We start from the raw sequence: 26289 nt of genomic DNA, 5'->3' as shown, positions 1-26289 counted from the left end.
TGAAAATAAGTTTTATTACTACCTGTAATATGATATTCTATAACAATATAATAACTATGACTGAAAAATTGTGATGTGATGTAATATTTATAGATTTAACTTCAGCATTTGACAGGGTCATATACACAACATTGATCAATAAATTAGAACAACTAGGTATTGATGTACTCTTGATAAGATGGATAGCTGCATGTCTTACAAATAGGACATAGTAAGTATCATACAGCAACTGGACAGGTGAAATTCTTGGTTACAGTCAGGGTGTCCCACAGGGTTTTGTCCTAGGCCCTTACTTGTTTAGATACTATGTTTCAGATCTAACTTTTTCATCTGAGTTATTCTATATGCAGATGACCTGAAATTGGGTAATCTGATTACGTGTTACAGATCGGGCATGTCTGCAGAATAACTTGACTAAATCGACCATTCGGGCACATGAAGATAATATGCTGATAAATGCATCAAAAACTAAGCATGTGAGATTTGGGAGACATAAATTGAAAGGTGACTATTTAATACAGCACATAATGATCAAAACTGTAGACTCATTTAAGGACCTGGGTATATGTGTAGATCCAACTATGAGTTTTTCTAATCATATTAATCAATTGGTTAATAGTTATAAAACTGTAGGTTGCATAAAATGATTTATAAAGTCTAGGAAATCTAAATTGATGAAGTCATTGTTAGTTACATTAGACCCAAAGTTGGGTATGGAATAACAATATGAAAACCCTGTAAGAAAACAAGCATGAGTAAACTGGAAAGAGTACAGCGGAAATATACCAAGGGCATCCATTTGATGTGAAAATTTAAGTTATTGTGAAAGGCTAAAACATCTGAACTTGTGCAGTCTCTCATTGATATCTAAGAGGAGATCTTACTCGGGTATATAGGGCAGTTAGAGACAACTACCTCTGGGAATGTTTGGGGTTATTAAAAAGTACTAGAGAATCATCAGACAACCTATGTAGAATATTATGTAGGAATGAGAAGTGTACTGATTTGTTCTCTTACAGAGCAGCTGATGCATGAAACAGACTAAAAAATTACATTAAAGCAAGTACTTGTTTAGATATTTTTAAAAACAGCCTGGACACTTATGGGAACAAGTGTTGTATGTTGGCAAGCTAGAAGGGCATTAATGCCCCTGCTTGAAATATTTGTATGTGTGTACGCCCCCCTGCATTTGCTTCCCCACATAAAAGGTTTAGGGGAGATCTTTCGTCAGAGGAAGAGGCACCCTCAGTAGATGAATCTGTGGCTTATTCCTCTCAGATCCCCTCCCCGTTAGGTTACACCTCCTTAGAGTAGGACTCCAGTGGGGCTGACTCACCCATGAAAGAACTCTTTTGGAGAGACTCTGCTCAAAATTAGGTATCGTTTTAAATGGGGTAGCACTCAGATATCCGAAATGCCATAGAGATAATGTGATCTTCTGCAGGTGGAATCCCCTAGTTCTTCAGCTATTCCTCCTGTGTTGTCTGCATTTGTAGATGTCTTTGTATCTGCCTCCCAGAACCCAGATACCCAGCCTCCTCCTGCTCCTAAGAAGCCTGACTAATTTTACAAGGTACCCGAGGAATGCAAGTTCTTGTTCAGATGTCATTCAGCAGATCCATCGGTTATTTTTGTGGCTTCAGACAAACCATCCATGTTACTACCTTCAACCTCTCTCCTTCCCTCAGGGACAGCAGGGTCTTGGAAAGGCTGGGCAAGGAAGTGTACACCTCTGCCACCTTGGCATTTAGGGATGTTAATTATCAAACTCACGGGACCAGATTTCCCCTAGAGCTTCTGTCTCAGCTTTCTCAGGTCATTTCTGATTTGCCAGACTTGGACAGTAGGACTTTGGCTAGTCCCTGCTTGTAGCTTCCTCTCAAGTAGCCCATAATTCCATCAAATGCAACTATGATGCTTCAGAGGCTTCTGCCAGGGCAGCTGCTTCTGGCTCTGTTTTAAGGAGCTTCTCCTAGTTAAGACTCCGGCACTTACCAGAGGACATTAAATCTAAACATTTGGATGGGATGCACATTGGGACAACTCTGCAGTGTTGGGTCTTGCAGCTCCTAACTTATTTAAGTCCCTGCAAGAAAAGGGTAAGGAATTGCAAGAACTGAAACATGTTTGTCTCCCCAGTGCCTAAATTTCAACAGAATTATCTGGAAAAACCTGCTTTTGTACATACACTCCCGCCCTCCTACACCAAAAACAAAAAAATGGTGGTAGGGGGCCTTAGCAGCCCAGAACTTTGCCTGCAACTCCGGCTGAGAAGTAGCCCTTTCCTGACAAGCCTGGTTTCCTCTGACTACCCACACCACTTCACCCACGTTCTTCTTTCCCAGCGCCTCTCTCTCTGTTCCTGCCAGTCTGGGTTCTCTCCAGCATTCAAAAAAGATACTTTCTGGTTTGGGACTCCCCTCCTTCCTTCAAGGTCATCCCCCAACCACCAAGACAACAACTACCTTCTTTCCAGAGGACACCTGTAGAGACAAGAGACCATTCAGATGATTCCTTAAGCCAAAAAAGGAAGAGGTTTCTACTCCAGAATGTTCCTGGTACCCAGAAAGGATGGTCCTTGGAAACCCATTATGGACCTTTCTCAGCTCAACACCTTCCTGATGGTATCCACATTCCATATGTTAACTTCTCAGACCTTGCTTCCCCTCATTCTATCACAAGCCTTCTTGGCTTCCCTGGATATCAAAGATGCATACCTATACATCCCCATTCACCCCAGTTGCAGGAAGTTTTTGTTTGGCTTCTTTGCATTTTCAGATGTCGTCCTACTCGTGTGTTGCAGTATTCATAGCATGAGGGAGATTCCACATAGGCGACCCGAACGTCCAGCCAGTATCGCAAAGACTTAAGCTAGTGCAAGGTACGTGCAACATTGCACATAGAACAGGCGAGCATTGACCATAAAAGTGACATCTGCACGTACCATCCTCAGAACTTGTCTGCTGCCAGTCTGAATGACATCTTCCAGCCGTCCGTCTGATCGCCAAAGTTTATCTTTTTTCATTGCCCCGTTAGGGGAGACTGTCTTACGCTTTTGATACTGCATGCTTGTTAGAGGTTAATGTCATCCAAGAAGGGCAACTGCCACTGTGGAAGACAGATTCCACACAAAGACAACCACAACCAGTCTGTTTTGTGTGGGGTCCGATCATGATTATAAGGCCTGTGCCATTTGTCAGGCATTTGTCCCTAAAACTTTCCGTAGTCTGTCTGCCTTTAATTTATACCTTGATATTCAGATTCTGAAGCAACTAGCGCTAGGAATGGAAGGTGCTGCTGGTCCTTCAGGTGAACCCCTGAAGAAAGCAGAAAAAGTAAGGACTGAAACTTCAGCTGCACCTCTGACCTTGGACATCCTCCTCGAGGCCATTGAAGGCCTGGAGGTGCGTATGGTGTCTGGTCCTCCTCCTTCAATGGGTACTGATACAGTAGCCGCTAGGGAGGATTCCTTCAGCACGTCCACAGAGGTTTTACAAACATCCATTTTATATGGTATGGGGGAACCACGGTTCGCTGCTCCTAACATTCCTCGTAGTACCTCTCCTGCTGCCTCCATTGAGGTTGTACCAGCATCCAATCCAGAGCCCAGGCCTACGGCAGCCCTTCCTTCCCAGCCTAGGGTAGGCCTTCCTCATTAGAAAACAAAAATGTATGTCTGCCAGTCTAGAGTCTTTCCCAGACTGGCAAGCATTTTCTCAAGGGATTTTGAATGCTTTCCTGGCACTTAGCCCTTCCAGCTTGCATCTTCCTTACCCCTACGCCTCTTATTTCCCCTCCTCCTCCTGCTGAACTTGAGGCCTCTGAGGATGATGATTCATCCTCTGATGACTCCCCTGGCTTATTCCACTCAAATTGATTCTCCTCTGGAGTATGCCTCCCCTGACGTGAATTCCAGTGATGGGGATTCTCCTGCAGAATATATTTCGTTTGGAGAAACTATCTCCAAAATGAGGGACTACTCAAATGGGAAAGAGGTCTCAGAGGTACAAAAGAGGTATTATGACCTCTTAGAAAATTGACACATCTTCTCCTTCAGCCATCCCTCCTATCTTGCCAGCTTTCAGGATGCCTTTCTGGTAGCATCTGAAAATCCTGATTCTCAACCTTCTGCTCTTAAAAGGTCAGACAGGTTTTATAAGGTGCCTGAGGGCAGCAGTTACCTGAACAAATGTCCTCTTGCAGACCCAGCTGTGATCTCTCTGTCTGCTGACAAAACTGCCAAATTACTGCCCTCTACCAGTCTCCTCCCCTCAGATAAGGAGAGTAAAATGAATGAAAGAATTGATAAAAAAGGTGTGCACCTCTTCCAGTCTGGACTTCAGGGCCTTTAATTATCAGACACATATGTCCAAATATGCTCTGGCTCTACTTTCACAGGCCTTCTAATTGCTGACTGATCTCTCAGACTGTGCATCAAAACCCCAGCTTTCTTCTCTCTTGGGATGGTCTTCCCAAGTTACCAGACATTCCATTGTGTAGTTATAACACAGCATAGGCATTCTCCGGACCATTGTTCTGCTGTGGCAACCCCTAACCGGGAAAAGCCGAAAGAAGAAGACACAGCAGAGGTGTCTGCTAGATCAGCAGCATCCGGTTCAGTCCCCAGGTGATATTCCTGGTGAGGTTGCAGCCTTTGCCTGAGGATTTCAAGGCAAAGATTATGGATGCACATCTGGACAACACTGCCCTTTTTGGTTCTAATCCTGCAGTTTTATTCAAATCCCTTCAAGAGAAAGTAAAAGAACTTCAAGAACTTAAACATATTTTTGGTTCCCAAGTTCCTAAATTTCATAGGAACTACCCTTTGGAAACTAATTTTGTTAGGAAGAAGACCCGTACACCTTCCCAACAGCACAAGAAGACCACATGTAGGCAGGTGCCTCCTAGGTCTCAGCTGTCTTCGGCTCAAAAGGCCCCCTTTCCAGAAAGGCCAGCACCTTTCTCAATCCCTTTGTTTGGACAAGCATTACCACAGACAAATGGGTCTTGTCCATTGTTCTAAGAGGTTACTATCTGACTTGGAAATCCAGTCCTTCCTGCATGGGGATTCCACAACCTCCAAAGGACCAGATCCACCTTTTCCCACAAGTCATTCAGTACTTGCAGGCACTAGGAACCATGCAGGAAGTTCCTACTTTGGAGAGAGGAAAAGGGTTCTGTTCCAGAAAGTTTTTGGAGACCAATTTTAGACTTGTCCCAACTTAGTTTATTCATTTAAGTAGCCTCCTTCAGGATGCTTATCCTGCAAACTCTGTTCCCTCTCTTCTTACCCCAGGCTTACCTGGTTTTCTTAGACCTAAAAGATGCATATGTTCACATTCCCATTTACCCTATATTCAAGAAATTCTTACAGTTTTCTGTTGCTTCCTCTCATTTTCAGTTCTGTGCTTTGCCCTGTGGACTCCCTACAGCACCAAGGGTATTCACAAAATGTTTGGCTTCTGCCATTGCCTTTTGCAGACTCCAGGGGGTTCTCATTTACCCTTACCTGGATGACCTGCTCATCCAAGCAGAACATAGTCACCTTGCAACAGAATCTCAAACCACCATCACCTTGCTCCTCAGTCTGGGTTTCACCCTCAACTACAGCACATCTTCCCTAACTCCCTCTCAAGACCAGGGTTTCCTGGGTTGCAGGACAGACCTCATAATGGCCTTCCTGCCCTCTCAAAATGTGCAGTGTCTGCAGACTTGCTTCCTTCAGTTGCTTCTTCTACCTTCTCTGCCAGGGAATTCCTCAGGATGCTAGGCTTTCATAGCTTTGGTTATACCACTGCTACCCCTAGCTAGACTCCACATGCGAAAATTCCAGTGGTACTTGAAAACACTCTGGTCCCAGCATGCACATCCTCTAGAATTTGTCTTCCCACATGTTCTTCGTGTTTCACTGTTGCAGTCATCACACTTGGGTTATCTGCCTGCAGGTAGCCCTCAGTTGGCCCGAATACCAGAGACTTAGTATTTCTGCTTCAGTTCCTGTCGCTTCAGTACTGACGTCAGGTCGTCAGGGGTATAAAAACAGGCAGCCGACACCATTACATCAGTCTTTCTTGCCGAGGAGCCCGAAGCAGAAGCAGTTCGCACGAGAGCCGGTCGCCCACTACCTGAGTTTTCCTTTCCGAACTGAATCATCTTGAAGTCTTCTAAAGTTAAGTACCCTATTGGGAATCCTTTTTTCTTGCTCTAACCGATGTCAGAAAAAGTTAACAATTGTCTCGCCTGTGGAAAGCAAATACCACACCGAGATTTCCATTCTTACTGTGTCACCTGTTTAGGCCCAGATCACGACGTATCTCGCTGTCGGTTTTGTGCCTTGTTCAATGCCCGAACTTTTTGTCGTTGGGCCCTTATTGTCACTAAATACTTTCGCTCTCGATCTCCATATTCCGAAATGGCCTCGGTAAGCCATCCGATTACCGATCGTCTGAAAAAACATAAGGATAAAGACAGAGACAGACCGCACAGGTCAAAAACTGGCGATGACGCTTCCGTTAAGCTAGTCGACAGTTTGCCAGTACTCAGGCGCTTTCGCAGCCCCCGATGCCCACTTCTGTGGATTCGCAGGCCGCTATCGAGACCCATTCGGAGTCCGGTATGCCGCGAGACTCTTCTGTGACTATGGAACCTGCGGATGTCTCGACCTTGGATAAGTCCGGAGCCGCTGTGCAGGCACCGGCTTCTAAGGAAGTTCTTCGTATTACTGATATTCGGCACAAACTGACGACTTCTTTCATGTCTTCAGTTCTGTTTAAAATTACCGAGTTTCCAAGTATGAGCTACTCCTAAAAAACCGACGACTCAAACTCAAGCACCTGCTTCCTTGCCACAAAATCAAATGCTTAAAATGGCAGAAGACCTGATTATGCTGATTAGGGGAAGCCAGTCTTCCCCTGCTAAGAGAAAGAGACCTGTCCCCAGCAGCTTTAACTGACCAAGAGTCTGACGAGACTGAGGTTTCTGATAATGAACACATGCCTTTATCTGCTTATGAGGATTCAGATGCAGAGGAATCCATTCCCTCTGCTTCCCCTCAAGGATTTTGCTTTTGGTGAAACCCTTCATACTTTGAGAGCATTTCACCTGGGAATGCCAGGACTATCCTCAGTCTAAAAAGAGACTCAATTTTTAGATTTACCTCAACATAGACCTTTAGCAATCACTCCTGTTCTGGATGTTGTGGATGATGTCTTTATGGAATCCAATCTAACTCCTGATACTTTTTACCCCCTGCGGTACTACATAGTCCCAGACACTCTCAAAATGTTTTACAAAAATCCTACTGCTGACCTGGAGGTCATTTCCCAGGGGCCTAAAGGTATAAAAGCAACTACAGCTAAGAATCCCACCCCTTCGGACAGGGATTCCTGAGCTTTAGACAGATGGGGTAACAAAAGTATACACCTCTGCAACTTTCACCATTAGGGCATTGAATTGCTAGTTTCACATGCTGAAATACCAGCAGCATATTATGGAATTTATTAAGCAAAAATTATCTACCTTTACAGACTATGAAGAAAATAAAGAATTACAAGAGGTTATGCATTCTGCAAGCCAAGTCAGCAAGCATACCTTGCAATGTGGCTTTGACGCCCTAGAAGCTTCTTGCAGGGCAGCAGTCACTGGTTCTGTATTGAGAAGGCATGCTTGGCTTAAGGAACAGACCTTGCCAGTCCATGTTAAATCAAAATTACTAGACAGTCCTTTGAAAAAGGACAGTCTGTTTGGCACCAGAGCAAACGAGGTTCTAAAAAAGATGGAAGAAAAAGCTAAGTCTATGCAGGTAGTCAAAGATTTTTTGCAAGTGCAGCCTCCGAGATTCAGTAGGCATTGCCCCTCGAAACATTGGGCCTTTCCAGCCTCCTCAAGGCCATCTCAAACTAGACCCAGGGGAAACAGCCCCCCTCCCCCCCTGATTACAGTCTCAGGGTATGCAGAGATCTAAGCAATGGAGTGACTCCACTTCTAAAACAGGGAGTGCTAAGCCACCCCCTTTCGGAAAGAATTCACAATGACTTCTCAACTCCACTCTTCACCTCCGCCCAATTGCTCGTGCCCCTAGGAGGAAAACTTGCCCATTATGCAAAAAAATGGACCTCCATCACCAAAGACCGATGGGTCCTCAACATTGTATCCCAGGGGGTACAAATTTTACTTCCAGTCACTGCCAACCCCAAAAGGGTTCCCAGACCTTCCTCCAAACCAGTGGGCAGAGGCACAAAACCAACTTCAGTCCCTGCTCTCCTTAAGGGCACTTCAACCTGTTCCTGCAGAACATATAGGTCAAGGGTTTTATTCCAGACTTTTTCTGGTACCCAGAAAAGAGGGCACTTGGCACCCAATCCTAGATCTTTCCATTCTAAACACCTTCCTGGTGGTACCAAAATTCAAAATGCTCATTCTTCAGCAGCTTCTTCCTATGCTGTACAAAGATGCCTGGTTAGCCACCCTAGACCTAAAAGAATCCTATCTCCAGCCATTGCCTATTGCAGACAGAGAAAGATTCAACTTTACCCGTACTTAGATGATTGCCTGATTCAGGCAGACAGTCAGGAAAAGCTGTTGCAACACCTGACATTTGTAAAGAACCTTCTAACCTCCCTGGGGTACACTATCAACGAAAAGAAATCAAAACTAGTCCCCAGTCAAAAGATTGTAATCCTGGGAGCAAGCTTAGACACAGCATCCCAGATGGCATTCCTTACTCCAGAAAAACAAGCCTATCTGACAGGCTACTTCACTCAAATGGCTACCAGAACCCAGCTATCCACAAGGAAAATTCTGCATGCCCTAGGGTTCATGGCCTTTTGCATTCTACTAATTCCATATGCCAGACTGCATATGAGGAAACTTCAGTGGTACTTAGTCTTTGGTGCCAACATTCTCAGGCTCTGGAAACCGTCATACCTATCATACCTTGTCTAAGGACAGAGTTTCTTTGGTGGGCAGCAGCATGCAACCACAAGAAGGGGCTTCCCTCTACTCAACCCCACGCTGCCCAGACCCTAACCGCAGATGTATCAGGCTATGCCTGGGGGGCATATCTGGACGACAAGTGCATTCAGGGCCACTGGAGCCCAAGTCAAATTCATCTTCACATCAACCAAAAATAGTTACTAGCTGTTCAGCATTCTCTGACAGCTTTCAAATCCCTACTCTCACCAGGACCCCTGCTAATAAAAACAGAGAACACCACAGTTATGTGGTACATCAACAAGCAGGGGGGAACCCACTGTTACCCACTCTGCAGGCTAGTCATGGCCCTGTGGAACACGGCCTTGGACATGCAGATTCATCCGCAAGCTCACTTCCTGCCAGGCAAACAAAACTCTCTGGCAGGCGACTTAAGTAGAAATCTAGTAGACCCACACGAATGGCAATTAGTCCCCAGTACCTTCGGCCTTCTAACCCTGAAATGGGGGGCCCCAGAGGTAGACCTTTTTGCCTTCCCCTACAATCACCAGCTCAGCAAATTCTGCACCAGGGCGCCTCACAGCAGGGCCTGGAAGGTGGATGCCCTATTCTTCCAGTGGGTAAACCTCTCAATCTATGCATTTCCCTCTCTGCCTCTTCTCACAAGAATATTACTCAAGATGAGACAGGACAAACCAAGGGCAATCCTGATTGCCCCGGACTGGCCACACCAACACTGGTACCCACTACTGCGCAGCCTGTCACTGATGCCACTCTGGCACCTACCCCAGATCCCAACCCTCCTCACCCAGCAGGAGGGATAGATCCTGCATCCGCAACTGCAAACCCTGAATCTTGCAGCCTGGCTTATTCCTTGAATTCTCCTCCAGTGACCAGCCTAAGCAAGCAGGTGCTGGATGTCATTCTTGAAGCCAAAAGACCCAGTACAAGGAAATCCTATGCTGATAAGTGGAAAAGGTATTGTTCCTGGATTCAATCTAAAGGAGAGGGCACAGCCCTGCCCTCCTTACCTCTAATCCTGAATGACCTAGCAGATCTACTCCACAGAGGCCTATCCTTCTCCTCCATTAAGATCCATACCTCTGCCATCTCGGCTCATTACCACACTGAGCCCACCTCTCCTCTCACCCTCTCATCAAGCAGTTCCAGAGAAGGTCAAACAACCTAAGGCCACCAAGGAGAACACTCACCCCTGCTTGGGACCTTAACTTTGTACTGGAAAAGCTCATGCTTACCCCCCTTTGAGCCTGCAGCGTCAACAAAGTTAAAATTCCTCTCTTGGAAAACAGCCTTGTTTCTGGCCATCACTTCAGCTAGAAGAGTGTCTGAGCAACAAGCACTTATGGCTGTGGAACCCTTCATTATTTTTCATGCTGACAGGGTCTCCCTCAGGACTTACCCTTCCTTTATGCCAAAAGTGGTGTCCAGTGTGGCTCTCAACCAATCTATCCATTTGCCAGTCTTCTTCCCTAAACCTCAAAATAAAGGGGAAAGGATCCTGCATTCCTTGGACGTGCACATTCAGCTCAGATTCTACCTGGATAGGACTAAAGCCTTCAGGAAATCTGACCAGTTATAAGTCAGTTTTGCACCAGGGGCAGAGGGCAAGGCCATTTCAAAACAAACAATTTCCAAATGGATAGCACACTGTATCCATTTCTGCAACAAACACCATGGGAAACCAACTCCTCAGGGGGTCAGAATGCATTCCACTAGGGCAACTTCTATCTCTACAGCATTCCTCAGGGGAGTCCTTACAATGGACATTCTGGAAGCTGCTACCTGGAGTTTTGTACACACCTTCACCAAGCATTACCACCTACCTGTCTTTTCCAAATCTAGGGCTGGTTTTGCAACAGCAGTCCTGCAGGGCATACTAGCCAGCCCCAACTCTTCTTGACTGCCTTCAACCATTCTTCAGCTTTGGGAATCAACTCAAGTGTGATGTCTTTAACAGTGAAACACACAGAACATAGTACAGTTGTGTACACTTACCATAAATGTAGATGTTAGAGTGTATTCACTGTTGCAGTCCTGGTTTCCCACCCTCCAGCCCCCTTCTCTGTCTCTCTATCTCGCTCTCCTGTCTATGTCTGTTACTCACCCCTTACTGGGTTATTGGCATTTACTTTTCACTGGTGGTGTTTTTCCCACCATAACTTTGCTCCCTTTTTGGGGGGGGTTCCTGACATTTGGGGCAAGCAAAACTGATGTAATGGCGTCGGCTGCCTGTTTTTATACCCCAATGTCAGTACTGAAGCGACAGCAACCGACACAGAAATACTAAGTCTCTGGTATTCTGGCCGACTGAGGGCTACCTGCAGGCAGATAACCCAAGTGTAATGACTGCAACAGTGAATACACTCAAACATCTACATTTATGGTTGTGTACACAACTGTACTTTCCTCTGTCTTGCCTAAAGAAGGAACTTCTCGAAACCCAGGTCTTCTCCTGCAGCCATTATCCCCATTTATGAAATTTTCACAAATGCTTCAGATCTGGGGTGGATAGCAATCCTGGGAATCCTAAAAGTCCAAATCCTATGGTCTCCCTCCATAAGGAAGCAACAAGTAAGTATCAAAGAGATGAGAGGCTCTGATCCTGGCTGTTCAAGCCTTCAGGTTGTCTCTCCTTCCAGGTCCTTTGAAGCTGTTCACAGATAACACCATGGTTCTCTGGTATGTGAACAAGCAGGGGGCAACAAAGTCCTACCTACTGTGCAGTTAGCAATCCAAGCCTTGGATATTACTTTTCAAGCAAAGGTCACTGTCTGTGGTTTACATACCATCAGCTCTAAATGTTCAGGCAGACACTGAGCAGATCCATGACACAAGCCCACAAATGAATGATCCACAGGGATGTGTTTTTGGACATTCTTCACCAGTGGGGTACTCCTCAAATAGATCTCTCTGCCTCCCCTTTGAACAGGCAACTTCCAAAGTTCTGTGCCAGAGTCCCACATTGTGTAGTTTGGGAGGTGGACACCCTGTTATTCTCCTAGAAGAGGATGTTTCTCTACGCATTCATCCCTTCTCCCTAATTCAGAAAGTCCTCCTGAAAATACAAGTCTACAAACAAAAAATCTTACCATAACCGTAGATGTCCTTCTCTTCCATGTTGCAGTATTCTATCCTACCCTCCTTCCCCCTTGGCTCATGCTCTTCCTTGGATATGTGCAGACGTCACATTTATGGCCAGCGCTCGGCTGTTCTATGTGCATTGTCGCACGTATTTTGCAGCAGCTTAAATCTTTAGAATACTGGCCAGACTTTTGGGTCACCTAGGCGGAATCTCCTTCATGTTATGAGTACTGCAACATGGAAGAGAAGGACATCTGTGATTATGGTAAGATTTTACACAACTATTCTTTCTGTCCCTTGCCATTTGGAGACTCTACTGCACCAAGGGTATTTACAAAATGTCTCTTTCTAGCAACCTCCCTAGAGTTATTGGAGCAAAATATCTGCTTTGGCATTTCCCTTCTACAAAGTCTGGGATTCACCATAAACCACAAAAAATCCATTCACGCCACCTGTCAGGATCACATCTTCCTGAGGTGCAGGATTAAGACAGACTTGACAAGGGGATCTCTTCCTCCTCAGAAAACCCAGGACCTTGTCCTGTACTCCCAAAACTTTCTGCCCCTGCCCCACAGAGAGTTCCTCAGGGCTTTGGGTATCGTAGCATCCACCATTCCAATGCTACCTCTTGCCACACTTCACATGAAAAAAACTCCAATGGTTCCGAAAGTCACTTTGGATGCAGTAGTCACATCCTCTTGAGTTTTCATTTCCTCTCATCTCCTGTCTGAAGAAGGAGAAGAAGGAACTCTGGTGGTGGATCCAGGAAGTGGCACTCAACTCGGACCTCCCTTTGTACCCTCTGCTACCAGTCTAAGAGCTGTTCACAGACGCCTCAGATGTGGGTTGGGGAGTCAGCCATTGGAAACTTGAAAGCACAAGGGGCGTGGTCCTAATCTCAACTAAGGGAACACAGTGTAAGGGAGATGAGGGAGCTGCTACTAGCCATTCAGACCTTTCATTGTCTCTTCCTCCCAATACCTTTAAAGCTGTTCACAGACAATGATGGTCCTCTGGTATGTGAACAAGTGGGGGGGGGCAACTCTTACCCACTATGCAGGCTGGCACAAAGGCTTGGGACCTGGCAGTCTAATATCAGGTGACTCTTCAGTCAGAGTATGTTCCATCCTGCCAAAATTGCAGACACCTTGAGCAGGTCCCTAACACAGTTCCAGAAATGGATGCTTTATAGGGATGTGTTTCTGGTCATTGTCCCCCAGTGGGTTATACCTCAAGTAGATATCTTTATCTCCACAAAGAACAGAAACCATCCACATTTTTGTGAAGTGTTGCACATTCTCTGGTTTGAAAATTGGACGCCCACTCATTCTCTTGGAAGGGAATGTTTCTGTATGCATCCATCCCCTTCCACTTATTCAGAAAGTCCTGGTCAAAATTCCGCAGGACAACCCAAAAATCTTGCTGGTGACTCCCTTTTCGCCAAGACAGCATTGGTTTCCTGTTTTCCTGCATTTAGCTAATGGCAGTTACCACAAGTTACCTCACAGAGTGGATCTCCTCGCACAAAGTAAAGGAGCTCTCATCCATCCCCACTTGTCTACCTTTCAGTTGAGACTGTGAGCGATAGGGTTTTAATTTGTTTTAGACGGTTTACTATTGAAATTGCGAACGTCACTTGGGCGACAGTCGGATAGTCGAACGTATAAGGTCGTAAACGAGGATGTCGAAGACAAAATAAAAAATCTCAGAACGGTTTTAACATGGGTCGAGGTAGGTGTTCAGTATTATTCCCTACTACAAACATCTTCCCTACCTCGACCCATGTTAAAACCGTTCCTAGATTGATTATTTTGTCTTCGACATCCTCGTTTACGACCTTATACATTCGACTATCCGACTGTCGCCCAAGTGACGTTCGCAATTTCAATAGTAAACCGTTTTAGACACCTGTTCCATGAGGACATGCTAAGGGTTTTGCAGGAGGCCAGGAAACCCAGTACCAGAAAATCTTGTCTAAGTGGAAAATATTTTTAATTTGGGGTTTTATCACGAAACCAAGACCCGCTGTCAGTGGAAGTCCCCTTGGTTCTTTATTTGTGTGAATTGCTCAGCGCTGGCTTGGCTTACTCTTCAGTGAAAGTCCACGTCAGCTATTTCTGCCCGTCTGCCTTTATCACTCCCCCCAGCTAGCAGATTTATTAAAGGTGTCCTTTACATTAGACCTCCCAGGAAAACTATCCTTTCTCCATGGGATCTTAATTTTGTACAGAAAAAGCTCACTCTCCCCCACTTCGAGCCAGCTTCATCATCTTCCCTGCAACACTGCTCCTGGAGAACAGTGCTACTTGCCTTAACTTTAGCCCAGACGTGTGTCTGTGCTCCAGGCCCTAATAGCCTCTCCCCCGTTTTTGGCCTTTCATAAAGACAGGGTATCCTTGCATACCCAACCCTTCCTTTATGCCCAAGGTAGTCAATGAGTTGTCACTCAACCAGTTCATTTAACTACCTTCTTACCTTCTCCCCAGAATTCTAGTGAGAAATTGTTGCACACCCTAGATGTGCATAGACAACTTGTGTTTTATTTAGATGAGACTAAACCTATCAGGAAATCAAACCAGCTTTTTGTTTCCTATTATCCCAGTGCTCTGAGATTGCCTTTTACCTCGCAGACTATTTCTACTTGTATTTCTAAAGCAGTTTAATTTTGTGTGACTCATGGTGCCTCTTCTGTTAGGGCACATTCCACAAGTTCTGTAGCTTCATCTGGTGCTTTCTTTAAGGGACTAGATGCTAGCTCTATTCATGAAGCAGCTACATGGACTTCTGTGCATACATTCACCAAATATAAATTGGATGGCATTTCTAAGGCTAGGGCAGGTTTTGCCAGAGCCATTCTCCATGGTTTTCTGGAGAGCTTGACTGCTGCTTCCTCCATCTTTTCCTCCTGAACTTTTGTACTCTTCCCTCATGTTAAAGAATACTGCAACAGATGATGGAAGGACATAAAATAGTTGTGTAAAGTCTTACCATAATGATAGATGTCCTCCTTTTCTCTGTTGCAGTATTCAAATTCCTCCCTCCCTCCCCTTGGTTTGGTTATTTACCTTGGATGTTCAAACCCTACTTTCCTTAGGCTGGGATTCCTCCAGAGGCATTCATTTCTGAGGTCACTGTGTCCGTATGCCACTTTTATGTCTGACATATGACCGCAGCTTACATTCGACTTACCATGCACCCCACAGTAGAGGCTGACGTTGGGTCACCTGTGGCGGAGAACTCCCTCATTCATGTAAAGAATACTGCAAGAGAAGAGGAGGACATATTTCATTATGGTAAGGTTTTACAAAACTATTCTTTTACCCAAGTTTCTCAAGTCTGTCTAAAAACTGCAAACACAGAATATCTCCATATGGCTTCCATCTCTTGCCAGGCTTCACATGAGAAAAATCTAAGATGGACCCAGTATTCTTACCCCGTGCAATTTCACATTCCAATCTTGGGTTTTGTAAAGAGATAACTTGGAGAAAACAGATTTCTTCTGAATCAGATCTCCCTTTCTCTCTGTCTTTTCCAAACCGCGCTTAGTGTGTTAAGAGTTGCATCAAGTTTTGCATGAGGTGCTGTATCTGTGAGGGTAAAAGTGTGCAGGGTCTTTGGAACAAAAAGGAGAAACCAAAGCACATAAACATAAGAGATGTTAGCTGTCATCATGCTGTAGTATGTCTTTGCCTGTGGACCCTGAGACCTCTGCAGGTGATTACATACAATGCTGCAGTGATGTAGTACACAAACACAGGGCACCAGTTCTTGCTGTATGTGCAGGATAGCTCTGGAGGGTGCTCTGAGGTGTTTTTCTACCCACCAGGCTTCCTGCATTCCATTAGAGCAAAATAAGAGCACACTCTACCAGAGCTGTATCTACCTTTTCAAAACTGCGTCATTAGATAGTGTTTGTGTAGAAGCTAAAACTGAGTACTTTTGCAAAAAAAAATGTTGGATGTGATCTCAAGATTTACACATTTCTCCATTGAGAAGGCCTATCCAGTAGCATAGACTGTCCAGACTGTTGAAGAGGCTGGACTTCCTTATCTTTGATTCAAAGGATATGTACCTGCAGTAATGTTGGATCTGGATGAGCAGGTCTGTCCTTGTCAGACTCCCTTTACCTCAGCAGGTGTGTCATGGGGGGGCAGTAGCCTGAGAAATTTTCAGATGCCTAGCAGACTGAAGACCAACAACTTCAGTCTCGATGCTTGATGAATGTGGATCTGCTCATCCAGATTGAGCATAATGGTGAGTACACAACTTTTGTTTGTGTTGTCACTTTTACAGAATGCCAAATCTCTGTCTTTTAGCACATAGACTGGGCAGCCATTTACCAACTCTGTAGACTCTTGAGGGTTGTTGCATGTAGGTCTCTGCCAAAGTTGGATAGTACAGCTATGTCAGGTACTCAATGTAGCAGTTTGTCTGTATTGTAGAAGCATGTTTGTCTGCATTGTAGAAGCATGTTTAGTTAGGACTAAAGTGTAACCCTATGCTGTAGGGTTGATGATGTGTATTGCAACCTGCTAATTTATTCTACCTTTTTTAACTGCTTGGGTGATTTTCTACTTCATTATAGTAGATGTATGTGGATTCTAAACTGTTTTTATAGCAGGCTGAGCATAATAACACACACAGCATTGTGCCTCCAGAATTTTTTCCACATCATTGTAAATTCTTATTACTTTCCCTGGATGTGTATTTTTTCTGCTGCAAAGAAAAGGCTGAATGCATGTGCTTACCTGCTCTTTACATTTTAGAGACAGAGTTTAACAGCAGTACTTTGAGCATAGTGGCTGCATAAATAGGCATTAGGGAGGTGGGCTTATACTAAGAATTGAACATTTTTCATGGTATACTTTTTCTTAGTATGTTTCATTATCGTTTATTGTACTTCTGTTTTAATCTATTTTATTAGGTCAGATACCTTGTGCTGCACCAGCTTTAGCTGGGCAACCCCCATCAGGTCGGATAATGCCTAATATCCCTCCAAGTGTGAACCCAACACCTGCCTCTCAACCACCACCTCCTAGTTTGCCACCAGTCCAAGGAAGCATCATTGCATCACGCCCACCAGTAGCACCTAATGGTATGTGCATCTGTTCATTTATTAAAGTACTTTTACTTGACATTACTTGTATTATTGATGCTGTAAGACATCTTTCATGTAAGGCAGAGCTACATCATGAGATTTAAATGAACTGACTGTGGCAGTCCAGGATTGATCTCTGCTGTGGTTCACTGTTCAATCTTGAGATGAGTAATTCCAGTTTGTATCCATAGTTTAAGCTACGGCATTGAAGGTGTTTCAGTTTCAGGACAGGGTTTATTCTGACATCATGGACCCTGTTTGATGATTTGCTCATGTGATTGTATTTATCTTCCACCAGACAGACTTTGACATCTTTTTCCTGAAGTTACCACACACAAAGACAGATGCATGCTTATTGATGTCACATAATTTCTAGTACCACTCTGTAATATAAAATTTGTTTGGTCCCACAGCTCCCAGTGTCTCCTTTCCCCTGAGGCATCTTTTGTGGAGGTTATGCTTAAAATTTGGAGGGCATCCCCTGTTAGCTGTTGCAGTCCTAAAGAGGGTCAATGTTCATTTTCCACCTCAGCAGAATGGTTTAAGGTTTTGTCCAGCCATCCCAAGGATGACTTGCTGCATGCTGTCGTAGCAGGCCCAGAGGTCAAACTTCCTTCCCATTTATAAGACAGTTAAACCCAAGAAGATGCAAGTTTCGCATGTAGGTGTATTCCACTGCCATGTTGTGGCATACAGTCATCAAGTACACATCTTGTGTCCCATCTGCATTTTCTCTTTCTGGTTTGCTTCGGAACTGCATTTAGGGACATCTGAGTTTGGGATGAAGGTGGACCTTGAACTGATAATTATGACAGTAGCTAATGTCTGATGTCTGCTGTAGATGTCTTGGATGGCAGGCACAACAGAGTGTCTAAGGTGAAAGGCATAGCTAATTATGTTCTTTTGGCGGATTGTTTGAACACCACCTTACTAGATGCACCCCTTGACATTAATTGGCTTTTTGGAAAGGGTTGCTGGCCTTGTTTGTGTCTTTCATGGGTTGGGACCGCTGCCTCATTGTTGGAGCTTTCACACTTCGAGGAGAAAATAGTGACATTGCAAGTCCTGGGCTAGCAGGGCTGTCTTAGAGCTCTTAGAGTTGCTGACATTTCTTCCATAATACTGGCCTTCCTGGATCATGATGGATTGGAATGACTCCCCTCTTTTAGGCCCAGTGAAGATTTTTGTGGGTTTCAGTTAGTCCTTGTGTTTGTTTTTCCCTCATTTCTTCTATGGGTTCTTCAGTGAGGAGCTAAGAGGCAGGCTCTGAGTTTTATCATCATCTGGAAAGTGGGAAGCTACTGTTTTTTCTGGAAGGCGGGGAGGGGTCCCTCCTGCTTCCTTTCCCAAGATGGAGTGGGCTGCTTTATTACCTGTGTCTCCTTGACCACTCTTTCTCTTGGAGGATGAGTGTGCCTCTTATCAGTGGATTGCCTTCTCACTAGGCTTGGGGGTTCTTTCAGGATATTGGGCCACCTCCACATGCAGAAGCTTTGATGGCCCATCTGTGTCTCTGGGAATGGTGCCCATCCACCTTTTTTGGTAGGGTTGACTTTTAGATATCCCACATGCATAGCTTTTATTTGGGAATAGGACACACAATCATGATGTCATTGAGATAAGTGCAGTTCATTGAGTCCATCCTATCCAACACTATTTTTCTCGAGTGCTGCCAGTAATCACCAGTCCCATAATGCAAGCACATAAAATAGAAACGTAGTATTGCTTAACTGCCCTTCCCTTTCTTCGTATTTGTGCTGTCTGACTTGGTAGATATAAGCACAGAGTGGGAGAGGTGCAGGTAGGAGGCTTGTCCTCTTGCAAAAAATGCTTACTGTGGTCTTTCTACCTGTTTTTGTATCTTGTCAGGTGATTTTTGCAGTTGCTTATTGCACGGTTTATTCTTGTGTCTGTATTTGCTGATTTAATCACCATGACTTGTGATCTGTGTGATCTTTTGGTAGTCTGTATGCAATGAATTGGCTCCTGACTATGTTGCAATTATTTATCCTTCACCCTTTTGTTTTTATTTATTTGATAAACGGTTATGTAAACTGGTCAGAATACCCTTTTATATCCGTAATCTGGGTCATAGGCTGAAAAACAAAACCTCAGGCCCTTTGTTAGTAAGTACACACATTGGCAAATAAGGCAAAAATGGTAAAATGATGAACCATGATTAACTTGAAAAATAAAATGGATTTTACAACTAGTCTAAAACTGCAGCCATAATGAATGTAGAAGCTGGCACAGAATGACTGCTTTGAACCAGATATGGTAGTATACATGTGAGAATGATTAAGCAAATTGATGATTCCACAAGATACCATGAGGAGAGTTGTAGAAAACGTGTCAACTTAAAAGTGACATTTAACTAAGTGTATCATAAAAGTGTTGCATTAAGGTTACATTTATAGTTAGCACTTAAAGTTTCAGATGTAAATGCATTCTGAGAACAAGGAACAGCAAATTTCTAAGTTGATAAGAGAGTTAGCCATTCTCAGTAAAGCCCCTACATTTATAATGTTCCGAGAGAAAATGTGAAGTAGCCAGAAATTCTTCAGGAATCATTGTTATATTTGTCTTATACCTTTCCTGAAATCTGCTTGATCAATAAGGTGGTATCTGTTCTGGGTATTTCTGAACACTTCATCTTGGAACGCACCACTTGGAGAGCTAACCCTTGACAAAGGGAGCTCAGTACTAACACTGAATGTCAGTATTGGAAGAAACTGGAAGCCAGATTACCCAAGGTCTCGGGATTACGGACTGACCTTCCCTTTGCAATCTGAATTCATTAATTTCCTTCAAAAACAGTTGTACACATGTACACAGATACACAGCAACCATTTGAAATGTTTGCACTCTGATGGGAGTCCTGAAATGTGGAGACTGAAAGACTGAAAATTTGTATTTGCATATAGTAAGTCAGGGATTGCCATTTCACCAAATATTTATGGAAATCTTGGAGTTGATCTATATAAGTTTTTTGGAGGAAGAGCTTGCCTCCTACATCTGGGGGTACAGGAAGACTTCCCCCACTTGCAAAAAGTTCAAAGGAGAAGAGCAAAGTTACATATTCTCTTGTATTTTTGGTCTTTTATTTCCATCTTTCAAGACTTGGCAATTGGAATTTTGACATTTCAGTAGGTTGCTCTCCCTCTAGAGAGAGAGACACACACACACACACACACACACACACACACACACACACACACACACACACACACACACACACACACACACACACACACACACACACAGACACACAGACACACAGACACACACACACACACACACACACACACACAGACACAGAGACAGACACACACAATCTCAGATACAGACAGTAATGTCCTCCTAGCCTGCCAGTGTACCAGAACAATCATCCCCATAATAAGTGTCCAAATTGCTCTTAAAATGTCTATAAACTACTACGTTCATATAATTTTAGTGGTCTGTTCCAGGCATCAGCTAGTGTGAGAGCCAATTAGTGCTTCTCTCTCATGTGAGTTGTGTCTGTATGTGTAATGCATTATATATTTGTTTGATTAAAGAGAAGCAGACAATTTAAATATGAGGATCTGATATTGTCTTTTTTGTGTGTTCCCCAACTGATGGGTCTCTGATCCAAATTCAGATCCAGATTTGGCCACTTCAGTATACTTTGGTTCTGGAGCTTGAATTCCTTCCCTTACCCGTAATCCTCTATTAAGCATGGATTACCTCGGATCTCATTTGCCTCTTCCATATTTGGACATGGTCACCTGTAGCTCAAGTGGTTATAGGACTAGATAAGTCATTGTTTTTCTTTTTCCCTTTACTGAACAGCAGTTTTCTTCTAGTTCCTTTCCTCACCTTTTCCTGTAGATATATATATATATATATATATATATATATATATATATATATATATATATATATATATATATATATATATATATAGTAGAGTTTTTGATCTAGATCTTGTTGGGCCTCGTGCCCCTGCTCTCACTTCTGATACTTGTAGTTAACCTTGCTACTTCTGTTGCTTCCTTGTGGTTAGGTACATCTATTTTGTTACCATTGTTGGCATTTCTGCCTTTACCACAGTTTATCGTTTTTCTTGTCTTCCTTTATTCATCATGAATGTAGTTGTTACTGTTGCTGCTGCGCTAGTTGGTTCAAGATATTGGACAACTAACTGGTTTTAAAAAATGCTTAGCTTGTGAACAAAAGATTGCCAATTTAGATGCCCGCTCTGAGTGTGTGTATTGCCTTGGAGCAGGGCATCTTTGCAATAAGTGTGAGATTTGTGCTAAATTTAATTGCTGAGCGTGCTCATCAAGCACAGAAACAAGCTAGTGTTGAAAGGCCTGCTGCTATCACCTTCTTCATCTTCTGGAGGTCCTCTCTTCTTCAAAAAGTCAGGAGACATCTAAGGGTTTTCTGCTGGTAAGGTAAAGGATTCAAGGAAACGTTCTCCTGATTGCTGTCCTCCTCCTACTTTGGGCTAGGTTCACCCAGAAAAATCACAATATCATCCAACCTGATTGCTTCCATGGATCTGATTTGATCCAAATCAAAATCCTCTGGTCCCAATGTTCCCTTGGATCTGATTCGATCCAAATCAAAATCTCCCGTCCATAGGTCGCCTAGATTCTCTGTGGAGCTTATTCCCTCGAGGCTCTATTTACAGCTCTTACAGGAGACACCTTGACTGGCTTCCAGACCACCTTCAAACTCTTCATTCCTCAGGTCAGCTAGGAGCCTGACAGAAGCAGATGTCAACATGATGAGAAAATCTCAGAACCCAGATTCAGTTGAGCGTCATTCCATCTAAAGTCTCCCACCGAACCCTTGATCCTACCACATATCACCAGCCCAATTCCAACTTTTGACTCCTCTGATCCATTCTCTGATTTCCAAGTATTCTGACTTGAGAATTTCAAGTTTGTGTTGGATCCTAAGGCTTGGCCTTTGTCAACTCCCAACACCTTCTTTGATCCAGACAGTGCCAACTCTGAGCCAGAGGGTTCTCAGAGTCGTATGTCAGCACTAGATCGGGGGGGGGGGGGTTGGTTCCATCATAAATGTTTTTGGAATCCCTTCCCATCAGAGCCTCTGAGCTGGACAGTTTGGCTCAGACCTCTGCATCAAGGCAGCATCTTGTGTAAGCTCAGAGCTGTCCTGGGCTGCTGGTTTTGGCTTCTACCAGGCTGGTTCTTGGTTCCCCATGACCTCTGCCTTTGAGGAAGTAGAGAGAGAGAGAGAGTTCCTTGCCCCGTTGGGTCCTCCCCTCCACAACTGTCTACTTTGTTTGCTGAGTCTTTGACCTGTTCCATCAGGACAGCCATTACGGTCAAGCCTAGAGAGACACTGCCCCGGAGCAGCCCACCAGAAAGCCTCCTTGGAGGCATACATGCAAAAGGAGGTATTTAGATTCCCTGCAGGTGTCTTTGGCAGAAAATACTTTGATAAAGGGGAGTTTTCCTGTCCATCCTAGGAATAAGAGAGTTCAGGGTGTTGGACGGGTTTGGGAAGCATGTTTGAGTCCATGACCTTCGCTTTCAGGTCGCTGAACTGCTTGTCATACATTACAAGGTTTCAGAGGGATTTTATCAAGGAGTTTTCCAATGCTCTCTCAGGTTCCTTGTCTGCGGAGGACAAAAAGACTATTTCTTTGCAACTGGCCTCCCTTCAGACCCTGTCAAATGCCTCCATGTGGCTGATTTCTTGTGCCTCAGAGGGAGCTTTGAGAGCTGCAGGTTCAGTCAGGAATTGTTGCAAGGGTCTTCCCAGGGCACCTGTGAAGAAAGATCCTCCTTGCTGCAGAAGGGGGAACTCTAATGGAAGACATTACCCACACAGCAGAGGAGATCTGCAACACCAGGGCTTCAAAGGTCCATTCTCTGAGAAGCCCTTTCAGCACTCATGAATGGTTGCCTGACTGCTGCAATCTGTAGGCAGTCGGGAGGTGCTTTTTCCTGCACCCAGAAGACTAGACAGCCATTACCAAAAGACACCTGGGTGCAGTGTGTAATATCTATGGTATTACATTCCATTTTCCCTTCAGACTCCTAATCAGCCCAAAAGGATTCCAGATGTTCCACGCAATTAGAGGAAAGCAGCAGCCATAGAAATATTAAAACTATTGGCAAGGAGAGTTATCCAAGTGACCCCTCACCCCATAATCAGTAGATTCTTTTTGGTGCCAAAGAAAAACTGGAACTTAAGACCAGTTTTGGATCTTAGCAGTTTAAATCAGTATATCAAACACTCGACGTTCCAGATGATCACTGTTCAGTCAGTTCTGCCACTGTGCAAGGATGATTGGATGTGCTCAGTAGATCTTCGGGATGCGTACTGTCACGTCAGAGTAGACAGGCATTCCAGGAGATACCTACACTTCCAACTGGGAGCTAGTTACTACCAATTCAGGGACCTGTCATTTGGTCTCACCACAACTCCCAGGGTATTCACCAAGTGCAAGACAGTGGTCACAGCTCAGTTGAGACTGCTAGGATTTCGGTTGTTTCCATATCTGAATGACTTACTCCTCTCTGCTCCCACCAGGCGTATACTAATTCAAGCCAGGGACTACTTGCTCCAACTATGTCTTCATCTAGGTATCACAGTGAACTACACTAAGTCTCAGGTCTCCTCCAGTCAAGTCCTGGAATTCATTGGTGGTGATCTCCATGTTACACTGTTGCAGTCATTACATTTGGGTAATCTGCTGGCAGGTTGCCCTCAGTTGGCCTGAATAACAAAGTCTTGGGTCCTTCGTCAGTTGCTGTCTCCTCTTCCATGACATCAGGTCGTCAGGGGTATAAAACATGTAGCCAACATAATTTTAATCGGTCTTTCTTGCCGCGTAGTGCCCGAAGCAGAAGCCATTCGCAAGTGTCGCAAGTGCCGGTTGGCAGACACCTGAAATTTTCGTTTTCGAGTTTCAGAACCGAAGTCTTCAAACTAAAGCTAAGTACCCCGTTGGGGAAACTTATTTTGCTCCTTACCGATGTCAGTAAAAGTTAATAATTGTATTACTTGTGGGAAGCAAATACCTCATAAGGATTTTCATTTGTACTGTATTCCTTGCCTAGGCCCTGATCACAACGTGCCTTGCTGTCGGTTGTGTGCTAAATTTAACCAACACACTATTAAGCGTCAGTATATTTTTGATTCTAAATACTTTGGTTCAAGATTTAACTATCCTGAAATATCGTCTGTTAGCAATCCGACTACCGGAATTCACAAAAAAACGTAAAGAAAAAGACAGAGACAGACCGTCGAGGTCCAAAACCGACGACGAAGCTTCTCCTAAGCAAGTCGCCGGTACTCAGTGAGGCTCTTTCGCAGCCCCTGATGCCTGCTACTTTTGAGTCGCAGGCCTCTACCGAGACCCATTCGGAGTCCAGTATGCCCTGAGATTCTGCAAGTATTGAACCAGCAAATGTCTCTCCCTTGGATGGGTCCAGAGCCGCTGAGCAGGCACTGGCTTCTGAGGGTGTTTTCAGGTCTCAACATTTGTATGTTAAACCCACGCCATCATGAAAAACAAGGCCAAAACCTACTTCTGTGTCTAAAAAACTGACGCATGAGCCACGTGCTCAGGCCCCATGCCTAAAATGCAAATGATCAAAAATGGCTGAGGATTTAATTACCTTGATCCGCGGTTCCCCACCCCCGCTAAGAGGCCTAGGCAAGACACTGATTATGAATCTTCAGATCAGGTTTCCATTTCCTGATCAGAAGGGGAATCAGAAGAATTTTCTATCCCTCCTTATGTGAGGACTCTGATGCAGAGGAATCCATCCCTTCTGCTTCTCCTCCTGAGGATTTCTCTTTTGGAGAGACTTTGCATACTTTAAGGGAACATTTTCATTGGGAGAGTCAGGACTTCTCAGAATCCAAAAAGAGGCTTAGGGATTTTCTTCTTCTTCCTCAGCATAGGCCTTTGGCTAAACCTCCTGTATTAGACATTGCTGATGATGTTTTCTCAGAATCAAGCATGGCTCCTGATTCCCTGCCTCCTGCTCCTAGTAAGCCAGATATTACAGGGTTCCCGACTCCCACAAATTTCTTTTCAAAAATCCTGCTGCTGACCCTGAAACTATTTCTCAGGGTCCCAAGGGTGTTAAGGCTTCTACAGCCAAAAATCCTACCCCTTCAGAGAGACTCCAGGGCGCTGGGTAGATGGGGTAAGAAGTTTTATATGTCTGCAACCTTGGCAATCAGGGCTTTAAACTGCCAGTTTCATATGCTTAAATATCAACAGCATGTTATGGGCTTACTGAAACAGAAAATAATGTCGATTTCTGATTGTGTGGAAAATAGTTACAGGATTTATTGCATTCAGCAGAACAGGTTGGAAAGCATACTTTGCAGTGTGGTTTTGATTCCTTGGAGGCCTCTTGCAGGGCCGCCATAACTGGATCTGTGATAAGAAGGCATGCTTGGCTCAAGGAGCAAAATCTGCTGCTCCTTTACTGCAGGACAGTCTGGTAATAAGGCAGAAGAGGTTTTAAAAAAGATGGAAGACAAAGCTAAATTCTATGCAAACTGTAAAATATTTCTTGCAAGTGCAGCCACCCAGGTTCAGTAGACACTGGCCTACTAAGAACTGGTCCTTTCCAGTGTCCAACAGAGCCACTCCGGCCAAACCCGGACGCTCCAAAGGCTCTAGGTTTCAGTCACAAGGATCTTACAGGCCAAAACAATGGGGTGCCTCCATCTCCAAATCAGGAGGTAGCAAAGCACCACTCTACAGTAAACAGTCTCAGTGACTTTCCTCTGCCATCTCCAAGCACTTATCTTTTGGCAGCCCCTTTGGGGGGAAAACTAGCACCTCATGCTCAAAATTGGCATCTAATTACCTAGGATAAGTGGGTCTTAAATATAGTATCCCAGGGGTACAGATTTCATTTCCACATGTTGCCAGTTCCAAACGGATGGCCAGATCCGCCACCAAATCAGTGGGCAGAGGCCCAGAAACAAGTCATGTCCCTCATGGATATGGGGGCTATTCAGCCAGTACCAGAAAAGGAAAAAGGACAAGGGTTTTGTTCAAGACTTTTCCTGGTACCCAGAAAAGACAAATCATGGCGTCCAATTCTGGGCTTATCCATTCTAAATACTTTTCTGGACATTCCAAAATTCAAAATGCTGACTTTACA

At 44.4% G+C, this 26289-nt stretch overlaps 1 long non-coding RNA gene across 1 annotated transcript in view; it reads left to right on the top strand.

The window, feature by feature from the left end:
- The first annotated feature begins 16959 nt into the window (after positions 1–16959).
- Positions 16960–26289, top strand: part of LOC122797197 — a 112166-nt gene continuing 102836 nt past the window's right edge. The window contains exon 1 of the long non-coding RNA XR_006364036.1: positions 16960–17128. This is a non-coding gene — a long non-coding RNA (uncharacterized LOC122797197). The remainder of the gene's footprint in view (positions 17129–26289) is intronic.

Source organism: Protopterus annectens, chromosome 3.part0 (genome assembly GCF_019279795.1).
Source record: "Protopterus annectens isolate FY-2018-M chromosome 3.part0, PAN1.0, whole genome shotgun sequence".
NCBI lineage: Eukaryota > Metazoa > Chordata > Ceratodontiformes > Protopteridae > Protopterus > Protopterus annectens.
This window is presented reverse-complemented; position numbering and strand designations above follow the sequence as displayed.